This window comes from Aplidium turbinatum, chromosome 6 (genome assembly GCF_918807975.1).
Source record: "Aplidium turbinatum chromosome 6, kaAplTurb1.1, whole genome shotgun sequence".
Taxonomy (NCBI): domain Eukaryota; kingdom Metazoa; phylum Chordata; class Ascidiacea; order Aplousobranchia; family Polyclinidae; genus Aplidium; species Aplidium turbinatum.
Window position 1 is genome coordinate 20037554 of NC_137477.1, and position 15626 is coordinate 20053179.

General features: G+C 36.7%; 2 pseudogenes; both read left to right on the top strand.

Moving 5' to 3' along the window:
* Window positions 1-654: 654 nt before the first annotated feature.
* Window positions 655-3917, top strand: LOC145771874 (guanine nucleotide-binding protein G(i) subunit alpha pseudogene; annotated as a pseudogene).
* Window positions 3918-5864: 1947 nt separating this feature from the next.
* On the top strand, window positions 5865-6937 carry LOC145772488 (guanine nucleotide-binding protein G(i) subunit alpha-2 pseudogene; annotated as a pseudogene).
* The last annotated feature ends 8689 nt before the right edge of the window (window positions 6938-15626 follow it).

A 15626-nucleotide genomic window follows, 5' to 3' on the forward strand; every position in this document is an offset into this window, starting at 1 on the left:
ACCGCAGGAGTGCGGTTACTGATAAGCCTTATGGTGGTGAATATTCCGCTCTAACGTTAGGCTAAGCCAAAAAGTGTGAAACTTTTTTCCAGAAAATTCAAGCCACAACTTAGAGTCAAAAGATAGATCTGCAAAATTGTCCTGAGATGTGAAAGAGAGGTGCTCGGTACTTTGTTTTTGCATTGCAAATGGATTTTAGATCCAATCTAAATTGGTATTGTCCAATTCTAGAAGAAACTACTTTTTGAACTCTTTCAACAGTCTTGATAAGTGGCGATAACCAGAGGCTTAATAACGCTTGATTCCACGCCATTGTTAGCCAAAAACTTTTCAATAAATGAGAATATTTCAAACGAATCATTTTCAATCTTTTGTTTCTAGATGTTTAATTTTTTGATAAACGTTCCAACTTTATATTTCAATGTGAAAACATAGATGTTTTCTTCTTGGAAGGACAAATTTAATTCGTTCCCTTTTTTTCAAGCAAACCTGACAAGTACAGTAGCATGATTTGAAAAGCCTTTCCAAAAACGTCTTTACAAAAACGGCAGACAAAGGCTAAACTTTTTTTCGTTGGAAAAATCACGACTTAATTTTTTAACACTAATAACTTTTTAAGGCTTTGGCTTTAGTTTTGAAATTTACGTTTACAATGCAGCAAAGAGGGTTTTAAACTCCTATTCCATATTTCACTATATTATCTTACAAAATACGGGTGGCCTATTGAGTGTACGACTCTTAGTAAAGTTAATAACTTTCGCAGCATCTTGCACATACTGTAAGTGTTAATATGCAGTGCTTTGTGTTAAATTTGTATACTTTCTGCGACCCCCGAAGTTCATTACGCGACCCCTCAAGGGGTCGCGATCCCCACTTTGGGAAGCCCTGAATTTGTTGAAACAATGTGTTTGCTTCGAAATAATGCATTAGTTGGTTAGTTTTTCAGAAAACTATAACACAACTTTATCCCTCAAATTCACTGGTGAAAACACATGTCCAATGTAACCTGTAATTAGCTGTTAAGTTATTGAAATGTGATTGAGCGATCGAAAATTTTTGCAAAAGTGGAACAAATTACAAGTTTTTGTCTGCTTTGGGAAAGCACGTAAGCACTAAGCAAATGCTCCCAATTTTGATCTACTACTGCTTTCATATTCTTTCTGATCTTAGTTTAAATTTCATTAGCGTTGTACCTTAAAAGTCTGGTGAAATACATTAGTAGTAGTTCTTTTATTTAAACATTTGTTGTTAAATTTGTTGTTTTTTGAAAAAAATTATCAACCTGCTTTATCTTATCTTACAGGCCAGAAAGTTGACATTATTAGATGATGTTTTAAAAAACTTGATTTAACAATTCAGAAGATTTTATACTGCTTTTGTTTTACGTTGTCAATTGAAGCCTTCCAACAACGGTTGGAGCATTATCAACATCATGGGTTGCAACGCATCTCAACCAATAGACAAAAATGCCAAAGACGCTTCAAATAAAATCGACAAACAAATCAAGAAAGATGCTGATGCGGCAAGAAAACAAGTGAAATTATTACTCTTAGGCGCAGGCGAGTCAGGAAAAAGCACCATTGCCAAACAAATGAAAATCTTGCATCAGGATGGATTTTCTGAACAAGAGCGAAAGAATTTTAAACCTGTTGTATATGCCAATACCTGTCAATCAATGGTAGCCATATTGAAAGCGATGGTATCCTTGGAGATCCCATTTAGTGATCCTAGTCGTGAAGATGACGGTAAAAGATTGCGTGCTGCCGCAACGCAAATGGAAGACATTGATTTATCCGGAGTTATTGGAGATTCCCTCAAGTTATTGTGGATAGACGAGGGAGTCAAAGAGTGCTATGGAAGAGCCAGAGAATATCAACTCAATGATTCTGCAGCTTATTATTTAGATGAGTTGGATGAGCTTTGCAAAGCAGATTATATCCCAACTGAACAAGATGTTCTACGTACGCGGGTAAAAACAACTGGAATCATTGAAACCACATTCGAATACAAAAATTTGTACTTTACTCTTATCGATGTAGGTGGCCAAAGGTCAGAAAGGAAGAAATGGATCCACTGCTTCCAAGATGTTACAGCTATCATCTTTTGTGTTGGTCTCTCTGCCTATGATCAAGTCTTGGTTGAAGACGAAGAAACGAATCGGATGTTAGAAAGTTTGAAGCTCTTTGAATCAATTTGTAACAATCCTTTTTTCTCCAAGACTTCTATGATTCTTTTTCTTAACAAGAAAGATTTATTTGAAGAAAAAATTACAAAATCCCCACTCAGCATATGTTTTCCTGACTACGCTGGTGAAAATACATACGAAGAATCAGCCGATTTTGTGAAAGATAAATTCGAACAACAGAATAAGTATGGAAATTCCAAAGAAATTTATACTCATTTCACCTGTGCAACAGATACCACCAACGTACGGTTTGTATTTGATGCTGTTTCCGATGTTTTGATGAGGAAAGTTTTAGACAATGTCTTCGGCTCTGGATCAGATTGATGTACATCCATCGCAAGTCCGAAAAAAACGCTTATTAGCGCCGAACAGTGGACACAATGTGGACGGTGGAAAAGCGTGTAATATTGAACATTCCAAACGTCGGTTTGCAAACGTGCTTGAGAAAGGAATGTGTCGTTATTTTAGTGCTGCTTGTGTTTTTAATTTCAGTATTGTTTCTAATCTACATCATGTACAACTAAATAACTTTCTTCCACTTCGGATGGGAATTCTTCACCAGCTCAGTGGTCATGATGATCTCAATTGCTATCTTTGGGGCACATTCCTCGACTATGACTTGTACTTGTTATTAGGCGTGATATCTGAATGTATATGCATGAAACAACTGTCCGTTTAAACGTTATTTCTTCGAACACGATAAGCCCTATTTAGTGTTAAAACTTCAAATGACAGATTTAAGTTTTGTTTGAGTCAACCATAATTCTGCAGAAAGCTCAATCTTCTGCTATTCCATGAAGTAATGAGTACATTACGCACACATGACTTCATTATTGAGTCATAACCCATTTTGCTTATTGAAAATCTTAATACTTTATTCAATTAATTGTGCATTATTAAAACTCTACAGTACTTGCGTTGCTATACGCAATAAGCGCGATATCGCTTGAACAACAGTAACATTATATGATTGTTGCTGAAAGAGTTTGTATGTTGATGTATGATTTGTGATCTTTAACAGTGCAAAGCTGGTGTATATTTTAAATAGCGGCTTTCATTACCGATCAATGGCTTTGATGGGTGCAAAGTGATTCATAAGTATGTTGAAAAAATGATGAAATCAACACTGCCTGCCTATCTTCGACTTCTCTTTACAAGACTGTTCCATATAGTAATTTAAAGTAGACACACATGGAATTTTAATTAATCTTATTATCTCACTACGATATTTGTGTCTGCTTGTACCGATCTTTAGATCTGCAGTTTCCAAGTGTTAGGGTGATTCTACCTTTTTTATTATTGAAGCAGTCAGAAGACCACACTGTATTACAAAGTGTAGGCCTAAACTGTCAGAAATAGTCACTAATTACACTATATCAGTAAAATTTGCAACAAACAAAATTTTACGCTTTACGAAATACAGTAATATATTTTGGTGAAAAATTAATAATTGTTCACCGCTGCTGTAGCTAACTTTCAATTCGTCCTCAAAAGCACCTCAAACATTATTTGGGATTTCATTGGAAGCATGCAAAGGCAAAGTACCTTTGATGAGACATATTTTACAAAATTTGTTATTTTTTGTTTTTTAACTTGATGTCACAATTTGTTTGGTTTTTCCTTGCTCAAAGGCTGGTTGTTTTGTGTTTTTTTCTCTTTGAATTGTTGCATTCTGTATTTATATTGTATTGTTCAATGGATTCTTCAGAAAATTGGAACAAAAATGATGTAATCTTTTTGTTGTTGTTGAACTGCCAGGCATAGAGAAGTTTTATAAGACAACAGACAATAACTGACGTAATAATCCCATTTGACCTTTTTGAATTTAGGAAAAAAATGGCCTTAAAAAGACAACTATCCGCTTAGCTTCTCGTTTTGGTCGAGACGTGTTATTACTGATATGTTCGGATTCTTCAGTAACAAGCTTCATGCATACTCAAGGCTGTTGAGACGACAATTTGGACCCAGTGCCAATGACTAGCCTGGAATCCAAAAAAGACACATTTAAAAAACAACAAAAAAGGCAGAGGCTCTTCGAAAAGGTAGGCCACCATTAAACAGGTCAATCTCCTGCACGATCCCAATGAATGCAATGACACCGCCAACCAATCAGAATATCAGCGGCTGCGTCATTAGTGATCTTTCTCGCACTCAGCCACAGCGTTGATTTTTGGTTTAAACTTTGGTAATTACAGTAGAAAATAGAGTTATGACAGTGGTAGTAATCGAACTTACGTCATCAAAATGATCACTTCCTAACCCTCTAAAGCTACGCCAAGCTTTCAAAGACGACATGTTTATTTCATTAACTTTCTATCAGAAATGTTTGCGTTTCTTCTCTGTTCTACCTTTTATTTCTGATCGGTTAAAACGTTGTTCCTGTAATTTCTGATTGGTTCGATCATGGTTCGAGGTTTCATTGGTTTCAGGCTACAGAACGTTTTATGTGTAAGTGCTTACCCTTCGAAAAAGAGATTGTCTTCTACCAAAATTGTCTATAAATTACAAAAATAAATAAAATAAAGTAATTCAAAAGCAGTATATCGTAATAGTCTTCCAAAGCCACGTATTCGGCATCTTCTTAACCTCTGAAGAGATTCTTTGATCCTAAAACCATTCCGTATCCAAAATTCAGTTTAGTTTCATTTTTATTTCTGACCATCACAACAACAAAACAATATAGGCCAAATATAGCAGAGGTCTAGAAAAGGTAGAAGCGACAAAATGGGGGCGTTATAACGTGCTTGATACCAAAACAAGACAATTAGTTTGAAATATGGGACGGTCCAAACACCTTTGTCCAACGCTACGTTGCACGCAATAGCATTGGCATGGGATACTTTTGGACTCGAGATCTTTTTAGGAGCCTAATTTTTTCAAAACGCTGCCTGCCAAATATTCGACGTTGGACTGTGACTACAGAAAGCAAAAACTTTAGTTTTGTAACAACTATACTGTACTTAGATAAAATATATGTTACCTCCAGTAGCCTAATAAACTTGTCATATGTAGACCTTTGCAGTTTTAAAATATAACATGAAAGGATTATGAAAGTTTTCAAATCACCATATGTCAAACAATGCTTAAAATTGCTCTTTGACAAAAAAAAATCCACTCTAGGAGAAACTGTGTTTTTTTATACATTATATGTTACCACACTTCCAGTATTAGGTTTTTCATCTGTCAATACTATACCATATTGAATTTGTTGAATATTTCAATTTATATTGAAGCTAATTTAATTAACGGTGCACCATTTTCGAATTTTGACGAGATACCGTAGCCTACTTACTAAGTACGGTACGCTATTTTTGATACTTTGATGATTTTTTTATAATAGCTAGTTGAGACTGTTGAGTTTGTAATTCTATTGCAACTGGAAAAGTAATTTTGAAAAGTTGATGTGCCCTAAAAAAATGATTTGTTCAATGTAAATTTTTTTTATAGAGAACACTGGTTATTGAAGACAAAATTTAAAACTTTAAAAAAAATTATGTTTTAGGAAGTTGTATCAAAAATCGAGCTTTGCAAAATCGTCAGAGTTTTTCAATCAAACTGCGGTAAAACGCTGGAAACAGACTTAAAAACATGAATTGATTTAGTTCAGAAAATTTCAGACTGCTTTTGTTTTACGTTGTCGGTTGAAGCTTCCAGCAACTGCTGAACCACAAACAACGTCATGGGTTGCAACGCATCTCAACCAATAGAGAAACATGCTAAACGCATTTCAAATAAAATCGACAAACAAATCAAAAAAAATGCTGATGCGACAAGAAAACAAGCGAAATTATTACTTTTAGGCGCAAGCGAGTCAGGAAAAAGCACCATTATCAAACAAATGAAAATCCTGTATCAGGATGGATTTTCTGAACAAGAGCGAAAAGACTTCAAGCGTATTGTGTATGCCAATCCATGGCAGCCATATTAATAGCGATGAAGCATTTAGAAATTCCATTTAGTGATCCTAGCCGTGAGGATGACGCCAACAAGTTTTTGGTTGCCTTGAGGCAAATGGGAGACATAGATTTATCCGGAGTTGTTGGAAATTTACTCAAGTTATTGTGGCTAGACGAAGGAGTCAAAGAGTGCTATGGAAGAGCCAGAGAATATCAACTCAATGATTCTGCAGCTTATTATTTAGATGAGTTGGATGAGCTTTGTAAAGCAGATTATATCCCAACCGAACCAGATGTTCTACGTACGCGGGTAAAAACATCTCTAATTATTATTTATGAAACCATATTCGAATACAAAAACTTGTTCTTTACTCTTATCAATGTCCGTGGTCAAAGGCTGGAAAGGCCGAAATGGATCCACTGCTTTCAAGATGTTACAGCTATCATCTTTTGTGTTGATCTCTCTGCCTATGATCAAGTCTTCGCTTACAATGAAAAAACAAATCGGATGTTAGAAAGTTTGACGCTTTTTGAATCGATATGTAACAATCCTTTTCTTTCCAAGACTTCTATGATTCTTTTTCTTAACAAGAAAGATTTATTTGAAGAAAAAATTACAAAATCCCCACTCAGCATATGTTTTCCTGACTACGCTGGTGAAAATACATACGAAGAATCAGCTGATTATGTGAAAAATAAATTCGAACAACAGAATAAGTATGGGGAATCCAGAGAAATTTGCACTCATTTCATCTGTGCAGCAGACACCGAAAACGTACGGTTTGTATTTGATGCTGTTTCCGATGTTTTGGTGAAGAAAATCTTTGATAATGTCTTCGGCTCTTGTTCAGTTTGATTTAGATCAAGTGGAAATTTTCTGTTGTTTAGTGCTTGTGTTTTTAATTTTAATATTGTTTCTAATCTACATCATGTAACTAATAAACTTTCTTCCACTTCCAATAAAAATTCACCAGCTCAGTGGTCATTGTGATCTCGCTATCCATGGGGCAGATCTCTCGAGATTGATTTGTTTTTGATATTAGGTCTGGTATCTAAATGTATACGCATGAAATAACTGTCTGTTCAAACTTTGTTTTTTTAACATGATATGCCTCACTTAAATTGTAAAACTTCTTTAAAATTATTTTAAAAATTATTGTTTAAAGTTTGGAGTCACGTAGCTTACCGTAAAGCTACTTTTAATTTGAACAATAGTTATTGATTACAATGTAAGTTTGGAGTCACGTAGATTACGTAGATATTGATTCTACGTAGTCACGTAGATTTTACGTAGTCACGTAGATATTGATTACAATGTAATGTAGTCAAAAATAAATGTTAACAGTTTGATACCGCTGTAGCTAACTTACAATTAGTTAGCCCTTAAAAGCATCTCAAACATAGCGATGTTTTGTATCATTTCACCAGTCACGTGTCGACGATGCAAAAGCCTTTAAATATTTTCCAAGTAGCTTGTCACTTGTTCGACCTTGAGTTGCATCGGTTAACTGGCTGTTTAGATGCTGAAAATGTCAATAACTTTTTTTAATTGCATTGCTTAGAATCTAATCAAACAACAATGCATCATTTTTGCAATGAACGTATTTGACATACAATTAAAGGTATTCAAAGTATTCTTGATGGCAATTATTTTACAAAACTTCTTCAATGTGTGAATTATAGTCTTTTAACTTGTTGTCACAATTTTTTTATTTCTTCATAGCTTTTTTTTGAATTGTTGCAGACTGTATTTATAATGCATTGTGCCATAGTTTCTCCAGAAATAGATTGAGTTTCACTTTTAGCAGCATGATTGTTGCTTACTTCACAATGTAGATTTTAACGACCTGTTTTAGCATGATACTGCGAGTTCGCTGTGGTAATAGAAAATTGCACTAGCTTTCAGAATACAGTTCCCTAGTCGTGTGCTGTGACAATATTTTATTCGTGTGAAAATATCGAAAATGACGAATGAAATACTGTCATAGCACATGACCAGGGAACTGTGTTCCCAAACCTAGTGCAATTCGCTATTACCACAGCGAACTCGCAGCATCACGCTAAAACAGGTCGTTAAAATCTACATTGTGAAGTATTCTTCAGAAAATTCTAACAAAAAATTATGTTATCTTGTTGTTGAAATTATGTTATCTTGTTATTGAACTGCCAGGCATAATTAAGTGCTGCCATGGGATTATTTGCATTTTTTAGATTTAAGAAAAAATTAGACTTAAATACAAAACTATCCGCTTGGCTACACATTTTGGTCCAAATGTATTGTTACTGTTACTGATATATTCGGATTCTTCTGTAACTTGCTCCATGCATGCTCGAGGCTGTTGAGACGACAGTTTGTGCCCAGTACCAACGACAGGCACAAACACGGAATCCAAAGCAAAAAACAATAAGTTACGTTTTTCTTTGCATTCGTCTTCTTGAACTGTTGTAATCTGCTTAATGGATGATATATGTTCATGTATTTCTTGAACTTTGTACCAGTATATTGTTGGAAATCGTGGCAGAACACCAGTTTAAGATTTAGGCTTGCAGCTTTTGATTTTAATATTGTATAGCCTATCCATCTATTAAAAATATAATTTTTATGCGTGTTGATAATATCGGAGTTTGATTTATTTGTTTGTTTTACGTATTTTTCAAACTTTTTTTTTTGCATGTATGCTCGTAACTAGCTGAATATGCTATTACTATAGCGAAATCGATTCTCAATATAAATTACACTAAGAGGTTAGATTGTTGTGCAAATGCCAGCATTTGATGAATGCAAAATAGCAGTAGGCTACCAAAATACATCAAGTGATTTTTATTAAGAAAAAGATCTACCTATACGCTTAATATTGACTGAAGACCAAGTTTCCCTCTAAAAAAAAATTTACACTGCGCAAAATATTTTGTTTATACGCATAATGATTTTAAGGCTGGGACTGACAAAGCCTCTAATAGGTGATTGCTGATAGTTAGCATACTTATAGAGGCTTTTGACTCAGGACCGGTTACCGAGATTGGCAAAGTGAAATTTTCAATTGTTGAAATGTTGCTGCCGTGAAATTATTCCATCCACTAGTAGCCGCTGAATTGAAGAGCAGTTTTGAAATGAGTTGCTCTAGCGCACACCCCGAGAGCCGAACTAGCGCCTCGTGATCTTGAGTCAGGCACTTACCACTGAACTAACGGGGCGGACGATGTAATTTTGAGTTTGACTTCTAAGCTAAGTGTGCTATACATCTCTTAAAAATGATATTTTTGAGAATCCAAATTGCCAGAGTACAATCACTGAATTTGATATCACCACAAAACTCTGACAGAGTCACGTCAAAAAATGACAATTTTTTCCTGTTACCAGTGTTGCCAGTAATATTTATGAACTACTATTCAAAATATTAACTTATATTAGTGATTTTAATTGCTGTCAAGAGTAACAGATCGGCCACCAGTCAAACTTAAAACTTGCACGTTGGCATGGTCTGTGTAATAGGGGGAAGGCGGGGCAAGTTGAGCAGATTTTTTTTTAAATCTAATTTTTTTTATTTCACTAACTTTTTCGAAGACTCAAGTATTGCATTTCAAAAACATGCTAATATGCCAAGTTTTAAGACAAAAACTGCTGGTTGATTTTATTTATTATTTTGCACTGTATTCAAGTTTAAGTAACGATTGCACAACTTGCCCCGGATTATTTTTCCGGGGCAAGTTGTGCAGCACCATGGGCAAGCTGTGTAGCATCATGGGGTAAGTTGAGCAACACTAGGGGCAAGTTGAGCAACATATTACGGCCAGCAAAAGTACAAACAATTTAACAAATCAGCTATTTTTACATTCATTCACTATCTCCAGACTTTAAAACTATGTAAAAATGGCTAACAGGCTATACAACATTTGTAAATTAACAAAGGCGGTTTACAGGAACAGTTGCACAACTTGTCCCGTAATCAATTACACAACTTGCCCCATTCACACTTTTTTTAAAGAACAAAAAATTTCAAGAAAACTAACAAATGTACGATAAAATTTTACCTGCGAAAATACAACTACATCATTATGTCTATTGATCCCTACTGCTAAAGTTTGACTAGTTCTACTGTGCATCCAAAAAATCAATAACCAGCCCAAAAAACTGATAACTGCGATTCACGTGCTTCAAAGGCATTATAGGTAAAATATAATAATGGCAATAAAGATTCATTACGCTTTTTATTTCCTTTCAAACGGGGACTTGCACAACTTGCCCCGCCTTCGCTACTGTAGTAAGTCGCCATGGGGATAACTTAGCCTCGGTAAATCATACAGCGACCGACTTCACCATCGCCATCAGTGGATTTAATAAATAATTAGGCCAATAGGCCTAATGGTTTTTGAAGTCTCTGACAGTGTTTTTGTTCTTTCATAGCACCTGAAAGATAACTTAAAATTTCTTGTTTTCAAAGTACTTCTTCTGATCACCGACAAACATGGGTTTAATATAGATTTATCCAAGAAGCTGGAAATTCAATCAAAGTTTTATGGAAAGATGAAGCCGTGAAAGGCTGTTGTAAGAAAAACTACACACTCACTTTTTATGGAAAATTCTAAATATTTTTTTACAGGTTGGATTGTATTTGTCACCCAACACCATTCCAAACACATCGGACATTTTAAGAGTGCACAACTTTTTAACAGGGATGGTGTCATACCCTTTCGAGCTTCAGGAAGTTTTTTTTAGCCTTATCTTCTATGGATCATTCGAATTGAAGGAAGCGATTCTGAACCTCGAATATGGATCCACTACTTTGATCATGTTGATGCTATTTCATACTGTGTAAACATGTCAAACTACGATAAAACCATGGGATGATAGGGAATATTAAGTGGAAAGAAATTTATTCAAAGCGCTCTCTTTAGAAATTCCGTTTTTTTCCAAAATCCCTTTTTTTGCTTTTAAACAAAAGTAACATTTTTGAAAAACAGCTCTTGAAATTTTTTTTAACATATGGTTTCCTGACTATCAAGACGGAAATGATATCGAATCTGCATCTTTATTTCTTCAAGACCAGGTCGTTCAGCAGAATGAGAAAAACAGTTCCGGAAAAATAAAAGCATAGCCACCATAGAACTAGACTACTAGTACTCTAGAGCAGGGGTCCGCAAATACTTTTTGGTGCAACCCAAAAAGCAATCGTTCGAAATCTTCGCGACCCAAACATTTCGGAAGTACATAATTTTGCGCAAAACGCTTTGAAAATTAATATCAATTCCAATACGGTCGTCCCCGCTTATTAAGGCCACATCGGGACCGGACGATTTTGGCTTATTAAGCGGGGGACAATTTTCTACTACTCCTATACCTTCAGTAATTCTGGAATGGACCAAATTAGGCTTAATAAGCGGGTGGACCTGTTAACCTTGTGCTTCGTTGTGCAAGCCTCTTGGGCTGAGGGTCTACTCAATCCTTTTACCGCGCCTGACTCAAGATGTTTCCGGACTACACTGGAAGGCTACTAGAGAGCAGCCATCAGTTTTTAGTTTCATCATCCATGACACGCAGACCTTCCACTCTGTTAGATGGTTTGAAGATGGTACAATCATTGATGATGTGGTCTGCAGTCTGTTCCTTGGCACCACAATCACAGGAGAAGAAAGAGGCAGATTCCCCATTGGTGCATGGATGAGCGGAAAACCTCGACACCCGTACGAAGACAGTTGAGGCGCACTCATGCTTGCCTTTGTAGTGTTAGGCCGATGGGGCATGTGTCGGCGTCGTGGATGAACGAATGGAGTCTGGTGGTACTTGACTTCCCTTCTGAATTCCATTTATAGTCCACCCAAGTAGCCGCAGAGATAAAGTTTATCTCCTTCGTTGATCAGAAATTGAGCGACTGTCACGAATGGGTGTCTTGATTTCAGTCGACGGGGGTGCTGGTTTGGGGGAGCCGAGATCTTGTGGTGGAGAAGATGGTTAGGCTCTAGTGCCCGTCGGCCAAGAAACAGAGTGGCTTCTTTGCGACGAAGCTCAGCCGGTTGGATGCCAGCGAGAATGTCAAAATTGTCAAATGGTGTGGGACACAGGCATCCGGTCACTGTGCGTAGGGCGCTGTTTATGGTAGTGTCGATGTTATGGCAGTGAGCACTGCAGTACCAAACAGGTACACAGTACTCTGCTGAAGAGTAGACAAGGGCTAAGGCTGCTATACCCAAGTGTCAGCACCCGCCCCCCAGCTGGAGCCTGCCAGGCGCTTGAGTAGTGCAGCGCGGGATGTCATTTTCTTGCGCAGTGACACCAAATGTTGGCGGTATGTGAGCGATCTGTCCAGTATCACCCCAAGATATTTTGGTTCCAGGCAGAAAGACAGAAGTTTTCCATTGTAGCTCACGATCAGCTTCCCGATTGTGTAAGTGGAAAGCTGCCGCCAATGTTTTGGTTTCGCTGAGTTTCAGTTGCCAGTTCTGGAGATAAGCTGAGAAAGTTTTCATGCCCTGCCTCAAGGTGTCTTCCAGGCTATGTAACCGTGGGCTTAACTACTGTAGCCTACTGCAATCGAAAGTATAAATTTTCTTGTAGCCTATAAGTTACCAAATTGTACGAAACTCAGCACATCAAAGACTATATGATTGTATTTATTTTTGCCATACAAGTTATATTTATGGTAGGTTTAAACCATTTTGCGACCCACTGTGGATGGTCTCGCGACCCAAGTTTGGGTCGCGACCCACTATTTGCGGACCCCTGCTCTAAAGAGCTAAACCATTGAACAAGCCTTCAGAGACATTTGTAACGTTTGCATAAAAGGAAAGGTCACGATATATCTCATTTGTCCGACAGGAGTATGTGGTACAGACAAAACAGACAAATCAATGATGTCAGTGCACGCCAATGAATGTCAATTACGTCCAGTAGATGATGATTCCGTTTCAATCCGAGCTAGAAGATATAATAAATTACTAGTAAAATACCTCAGCAGTAGTATAAGTAGAAACATTAAATCATTATTCTCTGATATCAGCTGCTATGACTTAAAGTCTTTGCCAGTAAAACTTAGCCTACACTAAGATGTTTAATCTTTAATTAATTTATCTGAGAGATACCAAATTGTCACAGCTGAGTTTAAAAAATCTTTTTCAGCTCAAAAATAAATACTCCCACTAACAAAGAGAAAAAAAGCTAAAACTTTGAAAACGGTTGACATTGCAAAAAGTTTAAAAATAAAAAATAAAATAATATTGTGATTTGAATGAGAACCTTTCAACTCGTCCGCAAAGTGAGATAAGTTATTATGCGCTAGAATAGTTTTGTTGTGGTTTAATATTGAAGAAACATTTTTTGTCTAATGTTACGTCTAACTTCTGATTGGTGACACGTTGTTTGATCTGTAACTTCCGATTGGTTGATTGCTTCGAAGCTTTACTGGCTCTTACAAAAGTTTTTATGTTAAAGTGGCTACCTTTAGATGTGCTCAATGCTTTGTTCAATGTTTGTGTAGCGCAGTATTCATATGAAGACGATGGCAAATATGTAGCGCTATACAGCGGTTTCAACCCACGCTGTATGATTTCCGTTGGGGAAAAGCAGCAATTCAACAGAGCATTGTGCTGAAATTTGGTCGAGTAATTATGAGAATCTACATCCTCGTACTGAGAAAGATTTTTTGCAAGCTGAATTCTAGCAGTTTGTGCAAACTTGTAGAGGCTTTGAAGCACTGACGCAAGGCCAGGCACTAAGACTGACAACGGGAAGTTTACTCTTGTCTGAAAATTACTCCATTTAGGCTACTTTTCGGTGCAAGGTGCAGCTGAATGGAGAACTGTCCTTGAAATGCGTTGCTCAAAGTTAAGCGCGCAAACCTGGAGTCGAATCAACGGCACGTGATATTGCCGTGTCTTTGCAAAGCACGGATGGTAAGTTTAAGCAGAAATGTGGTCACTTCATTGCTGTGGTTACAATGAAGTTTTTAAAAAAAATTGCATGTGCTGAAAGATCTTCGCTGCTTAAACAAACAAACCACAAGGTTGCCATTTTAATCTATGAAAAGAAAAGAGACTTAAACTTTAAAAAATGCTGCACCGTTGCACCAATTACAGGATTGTAACCCATCAAGTACTGTGAGTAGTTTGTGACGTTCTGCTAGCTAGGTTGCTTATACTTCAGGTAGACAAGTCAACGTCCTACTGACGTAATATGTATATTGAAATAAAATGAATCATCAAATCCATTACGCGTGTGCTCAGTGCTCACGTCTCACAGAGGCTTATCGTCTCTCATGTTTCTTTTTTATTAGCCTAGTCTTGGACTGGACTATTCATGATCGTAATATCAATTACATTGTAAAAATGACATGTAAGTTATAAGCCTGCGTCAAGCCACCTTCAAACTACTTTTTCTACGAGATACACCAGATACTTTCTTATAATGCAATCCACAACATTCATTGGGTCTTCGCTTTGTCTTAAAGTTAAACCAAAGCAAACAACATATAAAACTGTGCGCTTTTGCTTTTGTGTTTATTCTGAACCTTTTTGCGAAATTTCTGTGTCCTTTGCTTATTGCCTAGTTTAGTTGGAAAGACTATAGTTTGCTACATTAAAAACAAGTTAAAACTACGCTTGTCGACAAAGTAGTGGTTTGAGAAGGTGTAGCGTTGATGTGTTCCAGCAGCTTGGAAAGTTTGTTTCATGTTTGGTGAATAGAATCTATTGTTGCGATTTTTCATAGCTAAGGGTACAGCAAGTGCATTGTCCAAAAACGTGAAACGGTTGTCGCAACTAACACTGTCGCGATGCTTTAACAGAGGTGTTGCAGCAGATCGTCGTGTGAAGAATGAAATTAAGTAAAGATGGGACGGCGAGGAAGCCAATCTTCATGATTGTCATTAAGCTGTCATTCAGTGTCTCGCCAAGACATAGCTTAAGTGCTTTCGATTGGTGTCGAACCAAAGTTTTCTCGAACTTCCTGCAAGCGCATGTGCAAGCGAGAGTTGGACATACAGATGTTTAATTGCTCGGGGAAGTAGGTCTGTAGCAGATGAGTAACGAAGTAAACACTTAAGACACTTTCAGAAGAAAATTAATGCCTAAAAATGTCAGATTGTCGCAACTTTTGACTAAAGCTATAACTGTTAAAAACTGAAAGTGCATCAAAAAAACGTTTGGACTTTCTAACTTGTGCAAATCAAATTATATTAGCCTAACTATACTATACGCAACTACGCATACTCTAAAGTGCATGATTTCAAAGGTGTGTGACTCAATGGTTTGTGTCATACCACCATCCTAAGCGAATTGTTTGCAGTCTGTACATATAGGGTCAATCCCTACACTAGCTCTAAACATCAGACTACACACTGATGATTTTTAAATTAGAAAATACATAAGTAGAAATAGGTACAAAAGACGAAGCTACTTATTTTCATCTTCAGACCTGACAAGCGCACGCCAAGGTCCAAGAAGATTCGTGCAGTGATCTCAAGTACTTGGATCTGATCACTTTTCAAACGTAATTACCTGACAAAACATTAGTGTTTGGTTTTAGTAAAGTTGTAGATAGTTTTGACCAAAAA